This window comes from Phocoena sinus, chromosome 17 (genome assembly GCF_008692025.1).
Source record: "Phocoena sinus isolate mPhoSin1 chromosome 17, mPhoSin1.pri, whole genome shotgun sequence".
NCBI lineage: Eukaryota > Metazoa > Chordata > Mammalia > Artiodactyla > Phocoenidae > Phocoena > Phocoena sinus.
In genome coordinates this window covers 72,310,777-72,337,775 of record NC_045779.1, presented here as the reverse complement: position 1 = coordinate 72,337,775, position 26,999 = coordinate 72,310,777, and the positions used below count along the sequence as shown (strand labels likewise).

At 44.0% G+C, this 26,999-nt stretch overlaps 2 long non-coding RNA genes across 3 annotated transcripts in view; both read left to right on the top strand.

The window, feature by feature from the left end:
- LOC116742544 overlaps window positions 1-16,445 on the top strand; it is a 78,587-nt gene extending 62,142 nt beyond the window's left edge. For both annotated transcript variants that reach the window (XR_004346509.1, XR_004346510.1), the window contains 2 exons: window positions 2,436-2,576; window positions 15,856-16,445. This is a non-coding gene — a long non-coding RNA (uncharacterized LOC116742544). The remainder of the gene's footprint in view (window positions 1-2,435; window positions 2,577-15,855) is intronic.
- Window positions 16,446-18,280: 1,835 nt separating this feature from the next.
- LOC116742543 lies at window positions 18,281-25,394 on the top strand. The gene is made up of 3 exons (XR_004346508.1): window positions 18,281-18,836; window positions 20,206-20,382; window positions 21,615-25,394. It is a non-coding gene; the product is annotated as an uncharacterized LOC116742543 (long non-coding RNA).
- Window positions 25,395-26,999: the final 1,605 nt, after the last annotated feature.

Sequence of the window (26,999 nt, the reverse complement as noted above, 5' to 3'; positions counted from 1 at the left end):
ACTTTGATCTTGGATTTCGCAGCCTCCAGGACTGTGAGGAATAAATGTCTGTTACTTACAAGCAGTCTGTGGTATTTTGTTACGGCAGCCCGAAGGGACTAAGACATTCCCATAGCCTTTGTATTTGCCTTTATTGTGGGCCTTTAATTAGAGTTCCATGTTTAAAATGTATGTTTTTCTTGCTGGACTGTTAGCTTCTGAAGGTCAGGGACATATTTTATTGATCCTTGTTTCCCCTGTGTTTTGTACGTGACAGGGGCTTTACAAAGGTTCTTTGAGGGCTAACTGAATGACTAAATGAGGGAGGGAATAGATATTTGACAATGAGAACAAAATGTGGCTAAACTTCAAGTTGCTCTCCAAGGAAAATTTAGGAAGTAACTTTCACGTATGTAAACACACACCAACAGGCAGGGACAGGGTCAAGGCCTCCAGTGTGCAGATAGTATTACTTAACAAATACTCTAAGGTTAAACAGTAGCTAAAATAGCTTAGCTGTGGTGTCCGAATGATTAGTTTATGCAGCCTCACAACACAGACATGAAGAGCAGCTCGTTTATGTTTCATCCGTACTGTCAGCAACAGCACCTGTGTTTTGGGACAGAGCTGTCACGTGAGCAGTTAATGACACTCACTTGGTAAAAGCACATGTTTCTAGAAACTCTGCTTTTCTTGATTTCACGCTGTACCCAGATACTGGCAGCCAATAGTTTTTTTGTTTTGTTTTTAAACTAAAAATATAACTGCCCTGGTGGTGATAATGTAAGAATTGTATAGTCTAGGGCTTCCCTGGTGGCGCAGTGGTTGAGAGTCCACCTGCCGATGCAGGGGACACAGGTTCGTGCCCCGGTCCGGGAAGATCCCACATGCCACGGAGCAGCTGGGCCCGTGAGCCATGACCGCTGAGCCTGCGCATCCGGAGCCTGTGCTCCGCAACGGGAGAGGCCACAACAGTGAGAGGCCCGTGTACCGCAAAAAAAAAAAAGAAAAAAGAAAAGGTATAGTCTAAATGGTATAACTCACTTCTAATTTTCATCATAGTACAAAGTCTGAGACAGACCTGGGTCTGAATCCAGTCTCTCCTACTCAAAAGTTGTATGATTTGGGGCAAGTTTCATAACCTGTCTGAGCCTCATTTTCCTCATTTGGAAAGGAGAGATAATACCAGTCTGCAGTGAACTGGTAAATGTTTAACAAATGGCTCTCAGGGGGAAAAAAAAAAAAAAACCCTGGTTTTAGCGTTTGCTAATTTTCACGGTGTAATTATTACGACAGTGGCCTGTTTCATGCTGCCAATGGGATGTCCCTGAACACAGGGGAAGAGATGGACAGTTGAGCACAATATGATAAAGTATTTCCACCATACAGTAGATGTCATCACCGCTAGGGCCTAGATGACAGTCAAACAGTGACTGATAATAAAAAATTAGGAAGTGATGAATTTTAAGTACTTATTACCTTTGGTTTTAATATATATTTAGACATAACATATATAATATTTATATAATTTGATTTTTAATAATGGCTGAATATAGACACCAGCTCATCAAATTCCTAAAAATTTAACAATTGTCCCTTGTGAGCTGCATACCGGTTTCCAGCACACAACTGCCCAGCTCCAGCTCTTGGATTTCATAAACAACACTGCAACAAACAGATTTCTCTATGGTACCTACCCACATCACAGGATGTGTGACTGGCATGTGACCCAGTACTCTGCCAGATTGTTCTCCAGAATGGCCATAGCAGCTTACCTTCCTTCCCCTCAGCAGTGCCCGAGGGCTTCCCCCTCCCAAGGTGCATCATTGCAGGATGAGTAAAATGAGAATGGACACTGCTGCAACTCCATGCAGCATTCCAAGAAGCAGCCAAGCATCTGTCCTGGAACATGGACCCATCTTATAAGCATAGTGCTTAGTGATAAAAAGTAAAAGCAGAAGGAGATCTATAACACAATACTATTCATTTCAGTACATACAAGACAACAGACTTTCTTTTCAAGAACAGACAAATAAAAAATGCACATCAGATATGTTTGAACTGTTGCCGGTGGAGGGCAGGGATTCACTATGTCAGCAGTATTTATTGGGCATTATATGGGATTGTGTATCTACAAGCATCCAACATGGTACTTGCCACTTGGTCTCTTCCCTCACCCTGGCCAGCAAAAGCTATGCTGATTTTATGAGCCACGTCCTTTAATGAGCTGTGCAAGGTTGCACATTTAAAAAAATTTTCCAGAAAAATACATGGATCCTGTGTTTACTATATTTCCACAGTTAAGCAATATTTTCAATATAGGACACATAGCAATCATCAAAGCGTAACATCATGGCCCATTTGTCTCTATGTGGCTGGCATTCATTTTAACAATTTCTGAGCAACAAGCAATTTCAACTCTGTCTTATGTATATTATCCCACTTAATCTTCCCAGAAAAGATTTGAAGCTCAGAGAAGCCACATTTTGCCCAAGATGAAAGAACTAGCAAGAACAAGGGCCACAGCTGTCTAGCTAATACAGGAGTGACCAGGTTCCCTGCCAGGGAGAACAAGAAGGCCCATGTGGACTTTGCTGGTAAGTGTGGGACCACTGGGCTGCACCCTACATATCGATTACACTCTCTATTCCAAGGCAGGAAGCAAATATAACAACAATGATTAACTTACAAGTGTGAATTATTTGATATTGAAGTAAAGGTAAAGCTGGTAAGGACCTTGGAGGTTAAAAATAAACACCCCCACACAACAACCTTGCCTTTATTCACATGATTGGAATAACAAGGCTTAGAAAATTCAACTTTTCTAATTTGCCCAAGGTCATACAGAAAATTGTCCACATAGCCAGGAGAGGAAACCCAGTTTCCTAACTCTTAGACTAAGTGTGATTTAATAGAATCAGATAGATGGGAAACCCTAGAAATCTACAGGGTGATTGATTAGCTAGCTATAAAGCCTAGACAAGCTGCTGGATGTTCCCAAGCGACTGTTCCTCAGTCATAAAAGGGGTGACACCTCATATGCTCACATGACTCATACAGCTGTTGGCAAAAATCATTCATCCATCCATTTATGTATTCCATCAACAAGAGGCACCTTCTCTGTGCCATGCACTGTTGTAGGCACAAGGATGCACTAGTGAGTATATCAAAATCCCTGCACTTGTCGAGCTTACATTCTAGTAAACGTATTAAAAAAAAGACTAAGAGTAAGGAGAGTGATGGAGAAGGTTAAGGAGGCCAGATATAAGATGAACAGAGACCTAAGTGAAATGAGGGAGCAAGCTGTTCCAAAGTCTGGAGGTAGGACATTCTAAGGAGACCAGCAAGAAAAAAGCTCCAAGAGAGTGATAAACTTGGCTTGTTCCCAGCCTCCCATGCAACTGAGGGTGACCATGCAACCTGATCCTGACCAATGAGACTGGAGAACACATTTGCTGAAGAATATCGAGAAAAGCTGCCTCCAAATCAAAGAAGGGCCCTCTTTCCCACTCAATCTCTTTCTTTTCTTCCTGTCTTGAACACAGTTATGTGAAGACACGATGGCCAGAGCCGCGAAAAGCCATTTTGCAAACAAGGCAACAAGCAACTTCTCTACTCTCCTCCAAACAGAACCAAAGATTGGAGCCAGGAGTGTGAGACGCTTAAAGCTCTCTCCTAAACTGAGCACAGAGAGGTCAAGTAACTTGCCCAACATCACACAGCTAGTATGATGTAGAGCCAGGACTTGAACCCAAGTATTTTATCCCCAAATGGCTGCTTTTATTTTTTCCACTGCATCCATTTCCTTGCCTACAGTCCTCCTCTCAGCCCTTTTCTCTGCCTACACTCTTCCTAGGCAATCATACCCAGGACCAAGCTGTCAACCATCACTTCTAGGAGAGAATTCAAAATCTACATTTTTAGTCCCGGGCTCTCTAATAAGAGCCAATCCCTCACCCTCAAATTTCTGCTAGATTGTCCCATCAGCTGTCTTATTTCAAGTTCCTTGTGCCTACAACTGAGCACATTTCCCCCTGTAGTGCCCTCCAACTACGTGTCCTCTCCTTGACTTAGTTCATTTTAGGTAATGGAAGCTCAGTCCTCCCAGTCACCGTGAGGTGTTGAGGACAGAACATGAGTTTTGAAATCCAACAGGCTTGGGTTGGAATTGACCAGCCTTCAGTTGCAGAATCCTTGGGAGGGCTAAAGAAATAGATATGGCATGAGCTTCCAGGAGCAAAAACCAAAGCCACACTGTCAACCTGAGCTGCCAAGGGAGCTGGCAGCTCCAGAGCCTCAGTTGCCACTGTCCTGGTCGAGGGGAAAACCAGCATAATCAGGAAGCAGCCACTGCAGCTCCAGCCCCACAACTTGTCTGCCACAATTCACTCTGCAGAATAGGAGCCCTTCTCCTTATCTCATCCTGAAACTGTATCCTCTTTCCATCAAATCAGTGGTACTCTGTAGCAGCCAATTCCACTGTCTTTCTAGTTACCATTTTCCTCATGCCTCTGTAGTGCCAGAAATATTATACCAGGAGTATGTCCCCTGTCACCGGTATCCCATCCCAATTCACGGCCAGCGTCAGTTTTCCCAACTTCTCCCTCCACCCGTTCCTGCCGTCGTTCCTTCCTTCCTTACAAACTTTCAACAGGCAGCTCCCCATCTCAGAGTCTGTCTGCAGGGGTCTCAGTCTGAGGCAGTTGGTACTGGAAGTACCAGTTGGTACTGGAAGTACCAGTTGGTACCTGGAAAGCCGACTCTGAAATGGGATTTCCCTTAGCCATAAAAAAAAAGAATGAAATAATGCCATTTGCAGAAACATAGATGGACCTAGAGATTATCATATTAAATGAAGTAAACCAGACAGAGAAAGACAAATATAGGATATCACCTATATGTGGAATCAAAAAAATGATACGAAGGAACTTATTTACAGAACAGAAACAGACTCACAGACATAGAAAACAAACTTATGGTTACCAAAGGGGAAAGGGGGGTGGGGTGGAGGGGAGGGATAAACTAGGAGTTTGGGATTAGCAGATACAAACTACTATATGTGAAATGAACAACAAGGACCTATTGTATAGCAGAGGGAACTATATTCAATATCTTGTAATAAACTATAATGGAAAAGAATCTGAAAAAATACATACATAACTGAATCACTTTGCTGTGCACCAGAAACTCACACAACATTTTAAATCAACTGGACATCAATTTAAAATAAAATAAAATGGGATTTTAGAGATGGACCACTTGCTGTCCAGCTGGCAGTGAGGACCCCTTCACTGGTGGTAGGGGGAGGATGACAGCCCTTGACATGTTGTGGTGGAGTTGTAGTTTGAGGGAGTGCATAATTGAAATAGCGAGAAAGCAGTGGTTCTGGAGTTTGAAACTTGGTCCCTGTGACTCTGAAGCCTGTGTTTCTTTTTTTTTTCCTTTTTTATGACAAATTGTATTCCAAAGTGGCTCTAGTAGTACCAGAGACATTGATGTAGAGTGTAAATATTGTTTCAGGTAAAGTGAAAATGGATAAAAGCGATATGTCTAGTTAATATATTTTTAGATAATGTGATTTTAAATATGAGTTAAAATGTAATAAATATTAATGAACTTATTTACAAAACAAACAGACTCACAGACATAGAAAACAAACCTACGGTTACCAAAGGGGAAAGGAGAGGAGAATAAATTAGATAAACAACAAGGTCCTACTGTATAGCACAGAGCACTATATACTCAGTATCTTGTAATAACTATAATGGAAAAGAAAAAATGTAATAAGTATTAAAAATAGGTGTCTTACTATTTTATCTATTTTGAAAGGTTTATATATTCGGAATTACAGGGGAGTTTTTTTGTTTTGTTTTTTAAGGAGAACTACTTTGAGTAGTAAGCAAAACTCCATTTATAACATAATAAAAAAATCTTCCATCAATTTCTTCAGTTAGTCCAAAGAATAAAACCTCTGACTTAGAGTTTACATTTAACCTTAAATATTCTGAAATCCATCCATGTCAACTTTGGAATTTTAGTCTTGCCTGATACTATGAAATAGGGCAAACCTTGATCAATGGGCAAATTCCTAATTTTTGCCGTTCAGCCACTTTTCTGGATATTGCTCTCTGATTCCATACATTCCAGAGTGTTCAATGGATTTGTAATGAACTTCCAAGATGAAGGGGAATTTCTTGCTCATTGTTTGCCTGAAACCTTGGCTTGTGTTCATCTTTTTAAAGAAAAAATATTCTCCAAAAATGCCCACAAGTTCAGCTAGTAAAACTCCTTTAAAGATCTTCTTTTTTTTTTCTTACTTCTATGAAGTATTTTTTTAACATATTTATTGGAGTATAATTGCTCTACAGTGGTGCATTGGCTTCTGCTGTATAACAAAGTGAATCAGCTATATGTACACACATATCCCCATATCCCCTCCCTCTTGTGTCTCTCTCCCACCCTCCCTATCCCACCCCTCTAGGTGGTCACAAAGCACCGAGCTGATCTCCTGTGCTATGCGGCTGCTTCCCACTAGCTATCTATTTTACATTTGGTAGTGTATATATGTCCACACCACTCTCTCACTTCGTCCCAGCTTACCCTTCCCCCTCCCCGTGTCCTCAAGTCCATTCTCTATGTCTACGTCTTTATTCCTGTCCTGCCACTAGGTTCTTCAGAACCTTTTTTTTTTTTTTAGATTCCATATATATGTGTTAGCGTAGGATATTTGTTTCTCTCTTTCTGACTTACTTCACTCAGTATGACAGACTCTGGGTCTGTCCACCTCACTACAAATAACTCAATTTTGTTCCTTTTTATGGCTGAGTAATATTCCATTGTATACATGTGCCACATCTTCTTTATCCAGTCCTCTGTCGATGGACACTTAGGTTGCTTCCATGTCCTGGCTATTGTAAATAGTGTCTTGGTGCTCTGGCCGGGTGTCAGGCCTGAGCCTCTGAGGTGGGAGAGCCGAGTTCAGGACATTGGTGCACCAGAGACCTCCCAGCCCCACATAATATCAGTTGGTGAGAGCTCTCCCAGAGATCTCCATCTCAACGCTATGACCCAGTTCCACTCAACGACCAGCAAGCTCCAGTGCTGGACACCTTATGCCAAACAACTAGCAAGACATGAACACAACCCCACCCATTAGCAGAGAGGCTGTGTTTCTATTTCAGTGTTAAACATCAACGTGTGACCTTGGCTGAATCACCTAACCCCTTTTCTAGCTCTGAAATTCTACAGCTCTACCTTGAGGGAACGTATTACCCGATGAGCTATAATGGCACAATCCAGTAATGTCTTAACTAGTGCCAAGTATCTGGTTCTCTTTCTTTCCAGTGTTTGTTTCCAGGGAGGATAAGCACAGTTCTGCTCAGCCATCATACTGTTTAGGTTCCCTGTTTCTCATCCTGCTAATGGGAGATAGTGGATGATTTGTCCTGAAGCATGTAGTTCATTTAACAGCTCAAATCCTCTTCCTCCTTTACCCTGCTTCCCCCAGTTACCACGTTGTTCTGTGCTACATTATAAAACACATCCTTCTTTCCACTATATTGACCCCAAGTATTTCATCAATTCACTTGTGTCACTGAAAGCCAAGTGTTTATTCAGGCTGGCTACAAACAAAGGCTACTCTGTGAGGTTGTGACTGCAGTCAAGCTGACCAGATTACCTTTCACAAGATGGGTTGCTTTTTATTTGTAAAATGGCAGTATCTTTTGTAGACATGATACGTCGGTGGCACATAATTGCACCAACCTAACAAATAGTCTGTGGTCATCTTGATCTGTATTTACTCCTAGTTTTGTCCATCTTTTGTCACTGTATTTACAGAGTTGTACTAGTGTGTAGTTATAATTTTATATTTTGTTTATTTGACCTACTTCAAAGGTTTTTTGTTAACCTGGACTTCAGTGTTTTAATTGTCGCTTTATATTAGCAAGAATTTATTGGTTCATTCAACAAACATTTACTTAATAACTACTTAAGTATTCTTTTGTGGATTTCTCCCAGTTTTTATTATTGTAAATAATGTGATAAATGTCTTTGTGTACATACCTCTCTTGATCTTCTGGTTTATTTTCTTAGGATAAATTCCCCAACGTGGGGTCGTTAGAATGAACATTTTTGTAGCTCTTAAAGCTAACAGCCAACCATGTGTGACTACATCACTGACTATTTTTTCATGCTCCCAGTCATTCAGGAGATAAAATCCCTACTTTTTTGTAAATGCAGGACGCCCAGCCCACCTCCAAACTGGCTTTTGCCTGTCTCTCTCCCTCATTTCTCAACACTCCTCAATTTTGCATTTCCCTCGCTTCCACCCATACACAATGTACATAGATTTTTATGTGCAGGATACCTTGTTTTGAACATATTCCTGCTACCATAGGTGCTGTACCGGAGCAGAAGGCTGGACAAATGGCCAAACAGTCATTATAAAACTTTATCCTCTTTGCTCAGAGCTATGGACTCAATTGTGTCTCCCAAAATTCATAGCCTGAAACCTTAACCCCCAGTGTGATTGTATTTGGAGATGGGGCCCTTGAGAGGTGATTACTTTAAAAAAATTTTTTTTATTGGAGTGTAATTGCTTTACAATGTTGTGTTAGTTTCTGCTGTACAGTGAAGTGAATCAGCTCTATGTATACATATATCCCCTCCCTCTTGCATCCCCCCCCATTCCCACCCAGCTAAGTCATCGCAGAGCACTGAGCTGAGCTCCCTGTGCTATACAGCAAGTTCCCACTAACTATTTTACACGTAGTACTGTATTTATGTCAAACCTAATCTCCCAATTCATCCCACCCTCCCCTTCCCCCTGTGTCCACATGTCCATTCTCTACGTCTGCGTTTCTATTCCTGCCCTGCGAATAGGTTCATCTGTACCATTTTTCTAGATTCCACATATATGCGTTAATATACGATACTTGTTTTTCTCTTTCTGACTTAGTTCACTCCTTATGAGCTCATGGAGCTCAATATCAAAAAAGCAAACAACCCCATTAAAAAATGGGCAGAAGACCTAAATAGACATTTCACCAAAGAAGACATACAGATGGCCAAGAGGCACATGAAAAGCTGCTCAACATCACTAATCGTTAGAGAAATGCAAATCAAAACTACAATGAGGTATCACCTCACACCAGTCAGAATGGCCATCATCAAAAAATCTACAAACAACAAATGCTGGAGAGGGTGTGGAGAAAAGGGAACCCTCTAGCACTGTTGGTGGGAATGTAAATTGATACAGCCTCTGTGGAGAACAGTATAGAAAAGCCTTAAAAAACTAAAAATAGAACTACCATATGATGGGGCCTTTGGGAGGTGATTACTTTTAGATGAGGTCATGAGGATGGGGTCCTCATAATGGGACAGTGTCCTTATAAGGAGAGAACAAAGATCTCTCCCTGTCTCTCTCTCTCTCTCTCTCTCTCTCTCTCTCTCTCTCTCTCTCTCTCTCTCTCTTTCTCTCTCTCTCTCTCTGTCGTGTGAGGACACAGCAAGAACACGGTCATCGGTAGAATATAGAGGGCACTCCAGGGGTACAGAAGGGTCTGTTTCTTGGCCCAGGGGTGATTGCATGGGTGTTCACTTTACAATAATTTATTCAACTCTATATGTACATTTTATGCTTTGTGTACATAATGTATTTTAAACTTCAAAATGCTTTTAAAAAACTACCTCAAATCCCAGATATTTTTAAGATGCAATGAAATATGATATTATAGTAAAATGGACAAATTTAACTATCCAAACACACCAGGCATATCCATTATCAGAAATAAGCTTTGATCATTGTCATCCACCTTTCATTAATTCTGGACTTCATCCAGACTGAAGCCCAAGCGGCTTTCAACCAGCACCAGAGACCAGAAATGCTTCAGACTAATTTACATTTCCTTTGGTTTACTCAGAGCTTAATATAATGATGATGCCTCATTACGATAAAAAAGGAATTAAAAACACAAAATTCCAGGGCCCCAGAAAGAGTGCAGAAAAGATTATCTCAAAATAAGAAGTAAAACGAGTGGCCTAGATTCCATCCCTGCTGACCTGGAGGCTGTGATTTACCTGATTTGTTTCTTCACAGTTCTAAGTTCCATAACTGTATTTCACAAGCTTGGTATACTTAGCTTTCTTTTGGAGGTATGTGTGTTATAAATAATAGTAGTCGGAAACCTTGTTAGGACCTTGCCGATTTGGTGTTTTGGAGAAGTGTTGAATTTTTTAGAAAATCTATTAGGAAAAATATTCATATAAGCCAATTATTTACATGAATGAAATTTCAGAAAGAATGCTTAAACAAGGTTTCCAAACAGTCTAATGATCTTTAGAAAAGTGAAGAAGGTATACTCCAGGAACAAATTATAATAGCATCAATCCTCTAAAAGCAGTAGGCTATGAATGTTAGCAGATGGTTTGTGATCATTAGTAATGATTAAAAATCAGCATGGTTTTTCATGGAAATTTTTTCTCATTAGTCTTATTTCCATTTTTAAGAGAGTTACTAGGTTCATGGATAAAGAGAATGTCACAGACATACCACACCTCAGAGTTCACAAGGCATGGGTGCTGGTTCCATTAAGCAGTTAATGTTTTTTAAAAGCTGTCAGGTTACTAAAATTGTCTTGCCAACCTCAAAGAACTCAATGCTTCAGCCTGCCCATATAACACTTGATAAATATCTGGATTAAGAGGAAGAAAACATACTTATCAACTGTACATGTGACCCAGAACTGGACGAAGAGTTTATACCTTGCACTGCAGACTCACACGTAGAAGGATTTAAACATGTTCCAAAAGAGGACTGAAACTATTGAAAAACAGTAGGTTAGAAAAAGTTCAGCAACACAAGGTCAGCATTGAGACAATCTGACTTGACATCAGTGTAGTTGGAAAAGACCCAAAGTTTTAGCCAAGTGCAGTCTTCATTTGAGCCAACAATGTGATGTGGCCACATGCAAAGCTAACGTGATTATAGGCTGTATTAATACAAGCATAGTGTCCACATCAAGTGGGTGATGTTCTCACAGTGTTCTAGACTCATTAGAGCAGAAATACTCTTCAACCTGGAGTGTCTCATTTTAAGAGGGAAATGATAAACCAAGAAATGAGCAGAGGACAAGTGGGATTATGGATGATCTGGAAATCAAGCCATGTGAGAAGACTGAGAATATTTCACCTTAGAGGGAACCTGGGAGCCGTCTTTAAATATTTGGATGGCTATCAGAAGGAGGAAGTTCTTTTCATTGGTTGGTTGGTTGCTTTTCCCACGTGCTGCAAAGGGTAGAATTCAGAGAAATTTCATAGAATGGTAGATTTCAAATTAAGAAAGAATTTCTACAGTTTGGGCCAATGCAACATGGAAGGGGCATCCCTATGAAGTATTGGACACAAGGGATCCAGAAGAGCACATGCACAGGGACTGAGGTAAGAACGAGGGATAATACCTCACGAATGGTAACTGGCAAGGGCTTTGGAACCATACAGACCTGCCATCAATCCTATCTTTCTATACTTAATAGCTCTGTGACTTTGAGCAAGTTACTTAACCTCTCTGAGCTTTGGTTTCCTTATTTATAAAATGGGAATAGTAACATACTCATGTCACAGGACTTTTTTTTTTTTTTTGCGGTGCGCGGGCCTCTCACTGTTGCGGCCTCTCCCGTTGCGGAGCACAGGCTCCGGACGCACAGGCTCAGTGGCCACGGCTCATGGGCCCAGCCGTTCCGCGGCATGTGGGATCTTCCCGGACCGGGGCACGAACCCATGTCCCCTGCATCGGCAGGCGGACTCTCAACCAATGTGCCACCAGGGAAGCTCCGGGACTTTTTTTTTAATTGAAATGTAGTTGATTTACAATGTTGTGTTAGTTTCTGTTGCACAGCAAAGTGATATATATATGTGTATATATATAAAATATATACATATATTATTTTTTAATATTCTTTTCCATTATGTTTCATCACCGAATATTGAATATAGGTCCCTGTGCTATACAGTAGGACCTTGTTGTATATCCATTTTCTATATAAATCAGAACTTTTTTGATGATTAAGTAAGACAATGCTCTTATTGATAGCCCTTGTGGAAATTACTTCAGTGGAATTACTTCAGATCCTCAAACCTGCAAGGCAGAAAGATTTTTATCCCCTGATAAAATCTCCTTTGCCTAGAAATCACGTTTGCCTATGGTGAATTTTTCTATAAAAATTGGGAGTACTTGGCACTTTTCCTATCCAAATTAGGCAAAAAAAGTTGTGATTTCATGTTATCATCAGCCCCAATTTTTGCCATTTCTGTCCTGAGACAGTAATAGGTTCAAAGCCATCTTTCACACTTACCTTGACCCTCTCCATGCTGGAATATTTGCTCAGCTGTAGACTCAGGGCAGAATCTTTCTTCATCCATCTCCATAGCCAGGCAAGCTTGGCACATTGCACAACCCCTCGCAGCACAGTACAAGAGCAATGCAGGTGACACCGGACATGACTTGGTATTGCATGTCATGGAAGAATTAAAATAGGGAGATGTGCTAGGCAGAATCCCAAAGTGGCTCAAGACTCTTGACCCCTGGAGTATATCCTTGCAGAGTCCCCTTCCCTGGAGTGTGAATAGGATGGGTTTCATTTTGGTTATTAGGTAAAATGAGAAAGAGGTTTGGTGGATACAGTGAAGGTCCCAAACCAGCTGTCTTTGAGTTACTCCAAAGGAAGTTTATCCTGAGCGAGTCTGACCAAATCAGGTGAGCCCTTTAAAGGGACCTGGCACTTCATAAGGAAGAGATTTAAAGTACAAAAGATTCTCCTGCTGGCTTTGAAGAATTAATCTGCCACATGAGCCGGTCTAGAGAGGGAGCAACATGACAAGGAGCTGAGAGTGGGCCCCAGCCAACAGCCAGCAAGAAAATGGGGGTCTCAACCACACAATCACAAGGGGATGAGTCCTGTCAACAACCAGTGAGCTTAGTGTAAGACCCCGAACCTGAGGTGGGACCCCAGCCCAGATGACACCTTGATTCTAGTCTGGTGAGACCCTGACCAGAGAACCCAGTTAACCCGTGTCCAGACTTCTGACCCACAGAAAGTGTGAGATAATAGATGTGTACAGCTTTAAGTCTCTAAATATGCGGTAATATGTTTTGCAATAACTACATGCAATGCAAAGTGTGTGCAGGAGTGAGAAACCCATTTGGCCATCCCTGTCATTTTCTCTTGAGAGCCTGCATTTTCTGTCGCTTTGCAGTAAAAAAATCAGTGTCCTCCTTTGCTCAGAAGAGAAGGGAAGTGTAAATTTTGGCAGGGCCTCGCGGAGATATAGCTCCCCAGGTGCTTGGTGAGTAGAAAGAAGTAGATAAGTGGGTTCTGTTATCTTCACTACCCTGCGGAGGCTGAGGAGGAGAAGCAGGCGCTGAGGTCTAGACCCACGCACCTCCCTACCAGTCTAGATCTGGAAGCTTCTGGGTCCAGAGCTAAGAAGAGAGGTCCAGACTGAAGATGGCTTTAGGAGGCACCTGCATATGGATGGTAATGAATCTGCAGTGGATGTCTCCATTGCCAGAAAGATTGTGAATGGTGAGAACGGAAGATGTGGGAAAGAATCCTGGAAAACACCTACGCTTACATTTAAGAAACAGCCAGAAAAGAGCAGGCTGGCAAAGCCAACTGAAGTGGAGCCGTGCAGGGGCAGGAAGGCAGTGGGGAGGGCGTGATGTCACGAGAGCCAAGGAAGAGAGGAGAGAAAAAGGGAGGATCAGAAGAACTAAACACGGCGGAGAGGCAGGTACGGTGCAGACCTGAGAAGGGCTTTACTCAACCTAAGGTTGACGAGGTTGTCAGAGATCTTGGCCAGAGCACTTTCAGAGGAGTATTGGGGCAGGAGCCAGAGCGAGGTGATGTGACAGGTAAATACAGTACGGAGTAAGGATGGAGCATCATTCTTTCAAGAACTTTGGGGCTTCCCTGGTGGCGCAGTGGATAAGAATCTGCCTGCCAATGCAGGGGACATGGGTTCGAGCCCCGGTCCAGGAAGATCCCACATGCAGCGGAGCAACTAAGTCCATGTGCCACAACTACTGAAGCCCACGTGCCTAGAGCCCGTGCTCCACAACAAGAGAAGCCACCGCAATGAGAAGCCCGTGCACCGCAACACAAAGAGTAGCCACCGCTCGCCGCAGCTAGAGAAAGCCCGTGTGCGGCAACGAAGACCCAATGCAGCCAAAAATAAATAAAATTAAATCTTTTTTAAAAATAAAAAAAAAAAGAACTTTGTGCAGGGTGGGGAGAGACAGGAGGAGGAGGACAGTGAGGGACTGTGGGGGGAGCAAGAATTGGTTTGAATTCTGACGGGAAGGAGTCAATATAGATGGAGAAGCCTCCCACCAAGAAGGACTTTTGTTCCCTAAGCCCAGGTCTTGTACAATATCTGCAAGCCTTTTGAGACGATGGGGGAGAATTTGGGATTGGTAAAGGGATAGGTGGGCTCTAAATTGTTTCTAGAGCCACATTTCTGTTCTTGTGAAGACTTGATTTGTAAGACAGTACAGTTGTTTTTAATTCCTCAAAAAAAAAAAAAACAACTGGGCTGCAACTTGAATGAAATAAGGTGCTGACCCACTCATCCAACTACATATCTGAAATTTGCTTCTTTGTATCGGAGAGAAGGTCTTCAACTAAGATGGAAATCAAAAGAAAAAAAATAGAAACGTAACATATTTTTCTCTTATGTATTTATAAACTTTCCAGAGCACCTACTGTGTGTAAGGCCCCGGCTGCGTTGGATACTGTAGTTGGAGAGGGGTGGAGAAAGGTTGCAATTCGAGGTTAATAATTTTCCACCCTGTCCTTAGAAACATCTTCAAAGCCATGCTAACAGGTTGGCTCTGGTAGATAAGGTGCCATCAACCCTTGCCTCTGATGTTATTTGGTACTCAGTCTTCTAGACATTGTTCCACTAATTGGCTTCCCAGAGCTGCTTGCTTGGCTCTGCCAAGGGGTGATTAACAGGCTGTGCTGATGCGGCTCCCAGCCCTCCCGAGGGGTAGCACGTGAGCTGGAGCCCTTGGAAAGCTGGGGGCCAGAGAGGGTCCTTCCTAAGGCCAGAGCATCCCATGGTTCCGGAGGCCTGAGGCTAAATTCCATGCAAGGGGCCCTTGTGCTTTATTTTTTCTCTGCATTGACCTATCCTGGGAAAGACTTGGGACAAAGTACCGTTGTTTAGCTTGTGGACACAAGAAACAAACAAAAAGACATGGCTAAGAAGGGAATGGGGCATTCTAAGCTTGGGCTTCTCAAACTATCTGTATAAAGGTTTGTTTTGTTTAATTTCTTGGTGTAGACTCACTTCCTGTCATTGGACCCAAAACACGTTATTCATGGACGTGCCTTGGTTCAACGACCTGGCTTTGGTCAATTTCTTCTTTTAATAGTGATGCTAATTTGGATGCCTTACCCGTGCCCGGGGGTTAGGGGTGGTCAACTGTGTTTACCTTCAGAGCCCAGCGAGCTCAGGTCAGAGCCTTCATTCCAGAGACTCTGTCTCACCCCCCTTCCAGTGGGTTTCCAGGGAAACAGGCCCCCAGACAAGGATTTGAGTGCTAGGAGATTACTATGTAATGACCCCAGAAAGAATTGTTAAAAGATTGGGAAAATGAAATGAGGCAGGGAAGGAGTCACTAAGAGGGGGCATGAAAAGCAAGTCATCATGGGGGCAACTGGCCTTGGTCCTGCTCAGGGAAGTTCTGAGAAATCGGGGGACACTCACCTCGAAGTCAGTCCACTCAGGGCACAGGGTTTGGTGTTAATGCAGAGCTGCCATGCACAGGTTGAGAGCTGCTGGTGGTAATCCTTCCTCACTTCCTGCCCACAGGCTCTAGTGTGCAGAGAGCTTCCAGGCGAGAACAGGCAGGGAGCTCAGGCTGGAACAGCTGGACAAGGACGGAGTCAGCAGCCTGTGCTACTCGTGGAGCCTCCAGGTTCAGTGCCATCATGCCTGCGTTTTCCTTTTGCTCCGTGCCCATTGCATTGTTTGGAATTATCTATATCCTTGTTTCTTTCATAGAGTCTAGGACCTAGACTGTGAGCTCCTCGAAGGCAGAGGCTGTTCCCTCGATCTCTGAACCTCATCGTAGGGTGTGGTCTTTAGTACCCAGAAGATGAGGAATGCATAACTCTGACCCTCACAACACCCCAGGGTGGGATTGCTCTTATCCTCATTTTATGGATGAAGAGGCCGAGGCTCTGACAGTGCTGTGACCTGCACAAGGTTATGTAGCTAACCAGTGGCAGACTCAGATCTCCCAATTCCAAATCCTGGTTCTTCTTTGTCTGATTACAGCTACCTAGGATTTTCATCTCCATTCCTTACCCCCATGCTACCCTAACATGCACACACCTACACACACTTTTGACTCCCAATCTGTACATACTTGATACCTTTTTTTTTTTTTTTTTTGGAAGTAGGCATGGCTTTCTTGACAGGAGAGAAGCCATTTTGTGATCTAAGCCTGGCCACAGTGCTTGCCCTGGAACAGGTCTCAGTAATTCATGATCTTAAGGGAACAAAAGAATGCAGGAACAAACTGTTACCAGGCAAGAGAAGTAACAACAGCAAAGATAATGTATGGGGTGGGGGGGGAAGGGGCTTCCCTGGTGGCGCAGTGGTTGAGAGTCTGCCTGCCGATGCAGGGGACGCGGGTTCGTGCCCCGGTCCGGGAAGATCCCACATGCCGCGGAGCGACTGGGCCCGTGAGCCATGGCCGCTGAGCCTGCGTGCGTCCGGAGTCTGTGCTCTCACAGCAGTGAGAGGCCTTCGTAATGCAAAAAAAAAAAAAAAAGATAATGTATCAGTTGTGAAGACTCCCAATCTGTTTCAATGGTATGGTAAAGATTAGCCTAAAGCACCCAACCCCAGATCAACTGGAACCTAAGAGGTGATGATGTTGACCTTTTCTGACCCTCCTGAGATTAGTCAACTAAAGCTCTGACTCTGTTGACAGCCCAAGCTCCTTCATGAACATGCATGTACATGAACATGCATGAACATGCATGAAGCTTAAAAGTTCCCCAATACAGCTGTTTGGAGAGACAGTGCTTTGGGAAAGTTCCCCCGATATTGTCCTCACTTGCTGCAAGTAATAAATCCTTCCTTCTCCTACTCTTTGGCTTGGTTGTGTCTTTTGGCTCGACACCCACCAAGAGGCGAACCCAGTTTTCAGGTAACAAGAATATTCTTGATAGATATTTACAGGTTGCAAACCCGGCCAGGGTCTGTGGAGTTGTCCATCTTGAGGCCGTTCAGGATGGCCCCCAATGGACTTCACAATATAAAAGGAAGGGAAGGAGAGTGGCTTCAGCTCTACCTCCCTCAAGCTCACCGGGAACTGTCCCCTGGAGTCATACCCACCCTGTATCTCCTGAAGGTGTTTTTGATTTTGGTGACTCTTAGCAGGCTCAGCTGTGCCTGTTGACTTTTTTCCTGCAAGGACTTCTTTGTTTTGGTTTGGTTTTTTTTTGAATTTTATTTTGTTTATTTTTTTATACAGCAGGTTCTTATTAGTTATCTATTTTATACATATCAGTGCATACACGTCAATCCCAATCTCCCAATTCATCGCACCACCACCCCCCTGCTGCCACTTTCCCCCCTTGGTGTCCCTACATTTGTTCTCCACATCTGTGTCTCTATTTCTGCCCTGCAAACTGGTTCATCTGTACCATTTTTCTAGGTTCGACATCTATGCATTAATATACGATACTTGGTTTTCTCTTTCTGACCCTGGAAGGACTTGTGAAGCTTGCTTTTGAGTGCAGGCCCTGTGCCTGGCCCTACCACTCTCTCCATCGCTCTGCTCTCCTGCCACACTGGCTTCTGGGAATTCCTCAACCAATGTCTTGCTGTCCCCATCCTGGGGACTTTGCACATGCTGTTCCCTCTGCCTGGAAAGCAGTTCCCTTGCTTCTGCCTAATTACCTGTAACCCTTCCCATTGATCAGCTCTGGTGTCTTCCTGAGGGAAGACTTCTTTTTTTTTTTTTTTTTGCGGTACGCGGGCCTCTCACAGTTGTGGCCTCTCCCGTTGAGGAGCACAGGCTCCGGACGCGCAGGCTCAGCGGCCATGGCTCACGGGCCCAGCCGCTCCGCGGCATGTAGGATCTTCCCAGACCGGGACACGAACCCGTGTCCCTTGCATCGGCAGGCGGACTCTCAACCACTGCGCCACCAGGGAAGCCCCCTGACGGGAAGACTTCTTGCTCTGCACCCTTGCCACCTTCACCCTCCACACCTGAGTGAGCCCTCTTACACTCCCTCACCTGGAAACTGTGCTACTTTCCTCTTGGCAATTATTCCAGCTTGAAAGTGGACACTATTTATTGGCATCATCTGTGGGCAGGACAGCTTCCCCTTTTAGAGTCTAAATTCCCTGAGAAGAAGGGACAATGTCTAGTTTTGCTCAGCACTTCATCTCCAGCTCAGAGCTGGTGTTCAAATATTTGGATTGCATGAATGGATTAATGATCAAATTAAAAGCTAATCCTCACCAGCTCCTCCCAAGATAACCATTATTAATCTCATTTTGTAGATAAGGAGACAGAAACTCAGAAGGTTTGGGCTTGCCTAAGGCCAAACGGCTTTTGAGGATGACAGCTCAGCATTTGGATTTAGAGCTGCCTGATTTCAACAGCGTGGGGACCTTGGGGAGGAAGGCTGGATGGAGTCATTTAGGGGAAATTTGAGTCCTACCTGTTTGTTTTCTTTCTTAATGCTCATGAAATTATTTAGTTCTCTGTGTGTTGATAGGAAACTGAGATGCAAGCAACACTAGACTGGAGGAACGAAGATCATGACAAGGTGAGGCTTGGCCTCGGTCTGTCATGGGAATCAATGAAGTGGGGCGCCAGGTGTTTACCATAACAGTTCTACCAAGAGACCTGAACAGCAACACAATGCAGAGCGATTTCCTTGCCCAAAAATGGTTGTGTGTGTGTGTTTTGTTTTGTTTTGTTTTGCTCTTTTATCTTGAGGGAACTGCATTCTTTGCTTGACTAATTGGTGGGATACCAAGTAAGCAGGCTGAGGACTTCCCTGGCGGTCCGGTCCAGTGGTTAAGACTCGGCACTTCCAATGCAGCGGGTGCGGGTTCGATCCCTGGTTGGGGAACTAAGATTCCACATGCCACGTGGCATGACCAAAAAAAAAAATAATAATAAAATAAATACATACAAAGTAAGCAGGCAGGAAACTCACTGCTCTTGTAGGCAATTACTAGCCTAGGAGTTGAGAGATGGGGGCTCTGGGTGCAGCAGTGTCAGACCCCTCCTGTATCCACCACCCATCACCCTCGGTACGCGTGTCCGACCCCAGACCCATTCTGACTGGAAACTAAAATGAATTAATCAGCCTCAGCCCCTCACTATCCTGCTCAGATTTACCCCACCTCCACCCCTGCCGCAGCTGGGCAACCCCAACTTGCATGTGCATAAAGAACCTAGATGATGAGCACTAAAAACCACGTGTCAGAAAGGGAGCTATTCCTTAAGGACTCATTACTTCGTAGACACAGTCTTTGACACCTCCCGTGCCCCAGCATTTTGTATCTGTTTAACTTTGTTGATCCCTGAAGACTGAACACACAGAGCCCTGGCTTAAGTCTGAAGAGTTGTCCCTATTGGGCTTAACAAGCCGCTGCTTTTGACCGGCTTACTATGAGTGTCATTGATTTCAGTGCCCCATTCCACTGATCTTCACAGAATATTATGGAAAGATCAACAGAACTGTGTTTTTATTTTATTTACTTATTTATATATTTTTAAAAGGTGGTTTTTTTTTAAATTAATTATTTTTGGCTGCATTGGGTCTTCGTTGCTGAGCGTGGGTTTTCTCTAGTTGCGGCGAGCGGGGGCTACTCTTCGTTGCGGTGCACCGGCTTCTTCTCATTGCAGTGGCTTCTCCTGTTGCGGAGCGCGGGCTCTAGGCGCGCAGGCTTCAGTAGTTGTGGCTCGTGGGCTCTAGAGTGCAGGCTCAGTAGTTGTGGCGCATGGGCTTAGTTGCTCCACGGCATGTGGGATCCTCCTGGACCAGGGCTCAAACCCGTGTCCCCTGCATTGGCAGGCGGATTCTTAACCACTGTGCCACCAGGGAAGCCCTAGAACTATGTTTTCAAATTAAAAGAAAAAGTTGTTCTAACAGCAAAACCTTTTTTTTTTTTTTTTTTTCCAAGTGATATCTTACAGGGAGCCTCAGTATAGAGGTCAATTTGGGCAGAACTGCTGGTGTTGGAGGGTTTCAGGGGACCTGGAGGCCAGCCCAGGCCAATCCAGCTCTATGGAGCAGTGGAAAAGCCATCACTCTCAAATAATCACTCGAGTCCACTTGCAGCAAAGTTTGTAAAACAAAGGTATCGACTGTTGAAACTGAACTCTCATACAGCCGGCAGGGCCCCCATGTCCTGCCCTGAAATGTTTGTTTGTGATCCCCAAACCTTCTGATGTGTGAATGTGTCTGCCTTTGCACATGGATAGTGGTCATGAGCGTCAGTGTATTATTCATGAAAATGGACCCAGTGCTGGAAAGAACATACCAGCAAGGCCACCTGCAGTAGGTGGCCGGGGTGTGATCATTTTAAATTCTCAACCCACATCCGTTCTTCTCTCCCTAACTACCATGTTCCCATTCTAATAACTGGGGTTCTGTGGCCATGGTCTTCACTCTCACCCTCATGACGCTGTTAATGAATGTCAGTTCTAACATCTGGGGTCAGCTGAGCCCTGGTCCCTGCTTCTCAGTCTGCTTCTCAGCTGCCTGAGTCCCTCGGTTTCCGACTAAAACTGGAGGCTGGGCCTTATCTGTCTCTGCCCACCTCCTTGGATCCGATGCCTTGCCTCCTGAGATGGTTATAAAGTGCATAAATCAGGGATGGACTTACAGTCGGCATTCAATATCATTTGACATTTTTGTTGTTGTCGTTATTTTTACTTTTTAAAAATTCTGACTCCTATTTCGTGCAACCCTGGAACCAGTGAAAATCATGTCTCACCCTCTTGGGATCATGAGGTCAGCTTTACTTTACCAGTAATGGCATGACATGCACTTAATCTCTATCACAGCCCTCATGAGGGATTTATTGATCTTATTTTATAGCAAACGAACAAACAAAACCCCACGCCCTCAGGTTGCTCTGCTCCCTCAGTGTTTCATTTGCAGATTAGGTATGAGAGGAAATCCCTTAATAAGTAAAAAGGTAATAAAATATGAAAACACACACAAATACATACGAAAAGGCCAATTAGAACTGCTATTATAATGGTTACACTAGATAGTCCAGCATTGTCAAAGATCACGTTTTATTTTGAATTTTAGTAAGCAAAGTGGTTTTTGAAGTACGTATTTATTTGACTGGACTTAGGATCAGCTACGCCCACTGTCCAACTTCAGTGCTGATCTCAGTGCTGCTCCTGTACTTATGTTCTTGGGAAAAAGCATCCACGGCTCTTGGGAGGTTTTGTTTGCCTTTTCCTCCAATGAAAAGGGCCTCAGAAAAAAGGGTCTCGTTTAACGCTCTGATAAAAGCTTGGGAACCTTTCCCTGGGAAAAATGCCCATGCTAATACAATCTTGTACATAATTTCAGGATGTTGATACATTCCCCCAAAGCCATGGACCCAGATAAAAACTCCTGTTTTCCAGTCCGGACATTGGAAGATGACGATGAAGTTGATATATGAAGAAGCACAAATTGGACAGCTGACCCTAATAAATCATAGAGGAGGAACAGGTGACAAGCACACACTCGTACCCACGTGACTTTACTTCTACCAGCTCGCTCCAGCACAGGACAAGCGGCAGGTGTGGCTCACCGCCCCTGTGGCAAGCCGCTGACACGGTGAGAAGGACAGAGCAGAGGCAGGACCGGGCTGTGCTGATCTGATAAGGGGATTAAGTTTCGGCTTCCCTCCCACCATCCCTAATGCCCTCGGACTAAGCAGCTGCCCCAGCTCAGCTCTTCCTCGGATGCAAAACGTCTCTCTGCCCAGGCAGTCGCTGCATGCTGGCCCCCAGAGGCACCAGCCTTTCCTGAAACACATGGTGATGTTCTTTACACCTTTGCCCAGGCATGCCCTCTGTGGGCGATGCCCCGCCCCTCCGGTCAAGTACCCACTTGCTCTTTGAGACTGGCTCAGGTTTCACCTCTGAGCTGTTGCCCTAGTTCTGGGGGTGGGTTTAGCTGCTCCCTCCTGCGCTCTGCTCGCCCCACACCCACCCCTCTCTTTCCTGTGCTTACTACGCGGTAAGTGTGGGACTCCTACAGCAGTTATTTTTTCACATGATTGTCGTCTCCATCAAGAGGATGAGCTTCCTGAGGACAAAGACCAGCTTCTTCCAAGCGTCTGGTGCATAACAGTTACTTTATAAACATTTCTGGTCGGACTTCCCTGGCGGTCCAGCGGTTAGGACTCTGAGTTTCCACTGCTGGGGCCCAGGTTCGATCCCTGGTCGGGGAGATAAGATCCTGCAAACCCGGCAGCGTGGCCAAAAAAGAAAAAAGTTTTGGGGATGCTATGACTGAGTGATATATATATGGTCAACCTATGAAAAGAAAGTGAGCAGTATGATACAGGACACGTGTAGGAGACAGACGCACTGGAGAGGCGGCAAGTTCATGAAAACTTCTTTCCTAAAAGTAAAGACCAGTCACGAGGGTATATAAGAGCAGCCTGAAGTGGAGGGAGCAGTGTGATACGTGAGCAGCTCAAAGGGGACACAGACGGTGCACCTGGCAGGCCAGAGGCTCTGAACCTGGAGCCTGGACCCCAAGAGCAGCTTACAGCAGAGCCCCCGAAGGGCCTCCTGGAGCAGGAAGGTGCTGTGGGACTCCATCTGCCTTCCCCACACTCTGTAACAAGAGCAAGCGCTTGGTTTTGTTTTGTTTTATTTGGCTGCACCGTGGCTTGTGGGATCTTAGTTCCCTGACCAGGGAATCGAACCCGGACCCCCTGCAGTAAAAGTACCATGCGTAACCACTGGACCGCCAGGGACTTCCCAAGAGCGAGCACATTGAAAGTTCGTTTTCGTGCAGAGGTCTCATTTTCCTAGTGCATCTCACAGATCTAATGTTTATCAGGCCTACATGCTTTCGTTTACTTTTAATAAAATCTCTGGGCCTTAACCCTGAATTGAGAGGGTCTGGGAGGAGCGGTGTGGCAGGAGGACGAAGCTGGTGCAGGAAACGAGGCAGTCCTGCACAGACGGGAAGGGATGTTCCATCAGCAGGAAACAGCCCTCAAAACCAGTCACATCAGAAATGGGTGACACCACGATGAACTGTTAGTGACGAGACATAAATGGAAATTGAGGGGTCTGATAGAGGGAACTTAAGAGAGACAAGAGACGTAACACCACCTCCCCCCTGAGCAATCACCTTCAGCCGGACACTGCCATTTGGAGCCTCAAAACCCTAGGCATTGTATATTTAGCCACAGACCACTTTTTTGGAGTACATCCTATACAGTAAGTCCAACAGGTCCAGCAGATAAAGGAGAAGCAGCAGTGAGGGGGCCAGAGCCCGCACACTTCCCCCTCTCCTCCCCGAACCCAATACCCCCGGAGGCAGGAAGGTCTCTGAGGAAGCCAGTTTGAAACCTATCGCACTAAATTACTGGTCTCAGCCTTGGCATCCCAAACTCCAATGACCCCAAAGTCCAGATGGACAGCATAAAAGTGTGACACTGGCTTGTTTTGGCTTTGACAAAATTGGGGTGTCCTAATAGAGGGAACCCCAGAGGAAAAGCTGTGCTTCTTCCACGGGATTGATTGTTGCTAGACTCTGGCAGACTAAGGAATGCAGCCGGCTCTGTGTTCACAGACCACATTTTTCCATTGAAGCCAGAAATCCAGATTTTCCCATGAACTCACCTGACTTAAAAAAAAAAATTAATAGACTATTTTTTAGAGAAGTTTTAGGTTACAGAAAAAAATGCATGGAAAGTACAGGGAGTTCCCATATACTCCCTCCCCCAGCCCCATTCCAGTTTCTCCTATTATTAGCTTCTTGCCTTAGCGTGGTACATCGGTTACAATTGATGAACCAATATTGATACATCATTACTAACTAAAGGCCATAGTTTACATTCATTCTTTGCGTTGTACATTCTATGGATTTAGACAAATGTATAATGACATGTATCTGCCAACACAGTATCAACCAGAGTCATTTCGTTGCCCTAAAACTTTTCTGTGCTCCACCTATTCATCCCTCTTCACTTACCCTCCCAGCAACCCCTGGCCACCACTGATCTTTTCACTGTCTCTATTCTTTTCCAAAATGTTCATATCTTTGGAACTGTACAGTATGTAGCCTGTTCAGACAGGCCTCTTTCACTTTGGAAATATGCATTTAAGTTTCCTCCACGTAACTCCCGATTTTTAACTACTGAAAATAAATTGAAATAGTCACAAAATACTGAAAGGTAGACCTTCATCCTACACCTCTCTTGGTTGGATGAGGAGGTACGTTTCTCTCGCTTTTTACAACCGGTATTGGAGGTGGGGGATGGGGGAGAGGGAGAGGGTCATCTCAGAAATGGAGGCAAATGTGAGGGAGAAATGGTTCCTGAAGGAAGCATGGCTTCCAGCTTCCAGTTTTGCTTCTGCTTTCTGGTTCAAGCTCGCTCAGCTTGGGATGAGCCCCTCCACCTTCAGTGTGCCTGCCTCACCCAGAATCCCACCTGGTTCTCACTCCATCCTCTTTCTCCCCCACTCCCACCCACCCCACTTGATTCAGAGAGAGAAAGCACAGTGAAAATGCCTGTGGAGGCCCTGTGTTCTCCCTCCCGGCTGTGCCCGTGGCCAGGGTTTGCCCAGAAGCATCCGGCAGAGCCATCCCCCAATAAGATTTAGCAGCTCTGGCTGCCGGCAGCCAAAGCCAGTGATACCTGGATAATATTTCTTAACATGAAGTTCACAGCTTGTTTTTATGCTCATGCAACATTCATATAAGAAGAACCATGTTTGCATTTAAAACTTGTGGAGCAGCTTAAGAACATGGGGCTGGAATCAGACAGTCCTGGGTTCAGATGACATTTCTGCTGCCGCTAACTAGCTAAATCCATACCCACTCTGGGCCCCAGTTTTCTCATCTGCAAAAATGAGCACATAATGCCTTCTCTGAGAGCTATTAAGAAGATTGAATGCTGCATGTGGCTTACACACAGAAATGTTCACTGAGCATCAGTTCCTTGTCTGCTCCTTACTGGGAGCTAGAGACCTGGGTTTTAGTTCCAGCTTTGTTATCATCCAACTTTGTGTCTAGGAATTAGTCACAAATCGGAGACCACAAGCCAACAGCTGTCCTGCTCCTATTTATTTTTTAACTTTTTAAAAATTGAAAACGCTTTTTAAAAATTGAAGTATAGTTGCTGTACAATATTATATGTTATAGGTGTACAATATAGTGATTCACAATTTTTAAAGGTTATCCTCCATTTATAATTATTGTAAAATATTGGCTATATCCCCCATGTTGTACAATATATCCTTGTAGCTTATTTTATGCCTAACATCAATAGTTTGTACCTCTTACTCCCCTACCCCTATATTGCCCCTGCCCCCTTCCCTCTCCCCATTGGTAACCACTAGTTCTCTATATCTGTGAGTCAGCTTCTTTTTTGTTATATTCACTAGTTTGTTGTATTTTTTAGATTCCACATGTAAGTGATATCATACAGTACTTGTCTTTCTCTGACTTATTTCACTTAGCATAATACCCAAGTCCATCTATGTTGCTGCAAATGGCAAAATTTCATTCTTTTTTATGGCTGAGTAGTATTCTGTTGTGTGTATGTATGTATATATATATATCTCACATCTTTTTTAACTTTTTATTTTCTATTGGAGTATAGTTGGTTAACAATGTTTTGTTAATTTCAGGTGTGCAGCAAAGTGATTCAGTTATACATATACATGTATCTATTCTTTTTCAAATTCTTTTCCCATTTAGGTTGTTACATAATACTGAGCAGAGTTCCCTGTGCTCTACAGTAGGTCCTGGTTGGTTATCCATTTCAAATACAGCAGTGTGCACATGTCAATCCCACACTCCCAGTCTATCCCTCCCCCCCACCCTTCCCCCCACCCCTGTAACTATAAGTTCATTCTTTAAGTCTATGAGTCTGTTTCCGTTTTGTAAATATGTTCATTTGTATCAATTTTTTTTTTAGATTCTGCATATAAGTGATATTTGTCTTTCTCTGTCTGACTGACTTAACTCCGTATGACGATCTCTAGCTCTACCCATGTTGCTGAAACTGGCATTATTTCATTCTTTTTAATGGCTGAGTAATTCCATTGTATATATGTACCACATCTTCTTTATTCATTCCTCTGTTTTTCTTTTTTTAGCTACATGCATCCATTTATTTTTTTTATTTTTATTTTTTTAATTTATTTTTGGCTGCGTTGGGTCTTCATTGCTGCTTGCAGGCTTTCTCTAGTTGTGGCGGGCGGGGGCTACCCTTCGTTGTGGTGTGCGGGCTTCTCATTGCGGTGGCTTCTCTTGTTGCAGAGCACGGGCTCTAGGCACTTGGGCTTCAGTAGTTGTGGCGCGCAGGCTTAGTTGCTCCGCGGCATGTGGGATCTTCCCAGACCAGGCATTGAACCCATGTCCCCTGCATTGGCAGGTGGATTCTTATCCACTGTGCCACCAGGGAAGTACCCATTCATCTGTTGATGGACACTTAGGTTGCTTCCATATCTTGGCAATTGTAAATAATGCTTCTATGAACATTAGGGTGCATGTGTTTTTGTTTTTTTTTAACACGTATCTTTTCTAATTCGTGGAAAACCTTTTTTTAATGGAACATCTTTTTATATACACTCAGAAAGTACACATATCAGGGAGTTCTCTGGTGGTCTAGTGGTTGAGATTTGATGCCTTCACTGCCGTGGCCCAGGTTCAATCCCTGGTCAGGGAACTGAGATCCCACAAGCTGTGCGGCGTCACAAAAAGAAAAAGAGAAAA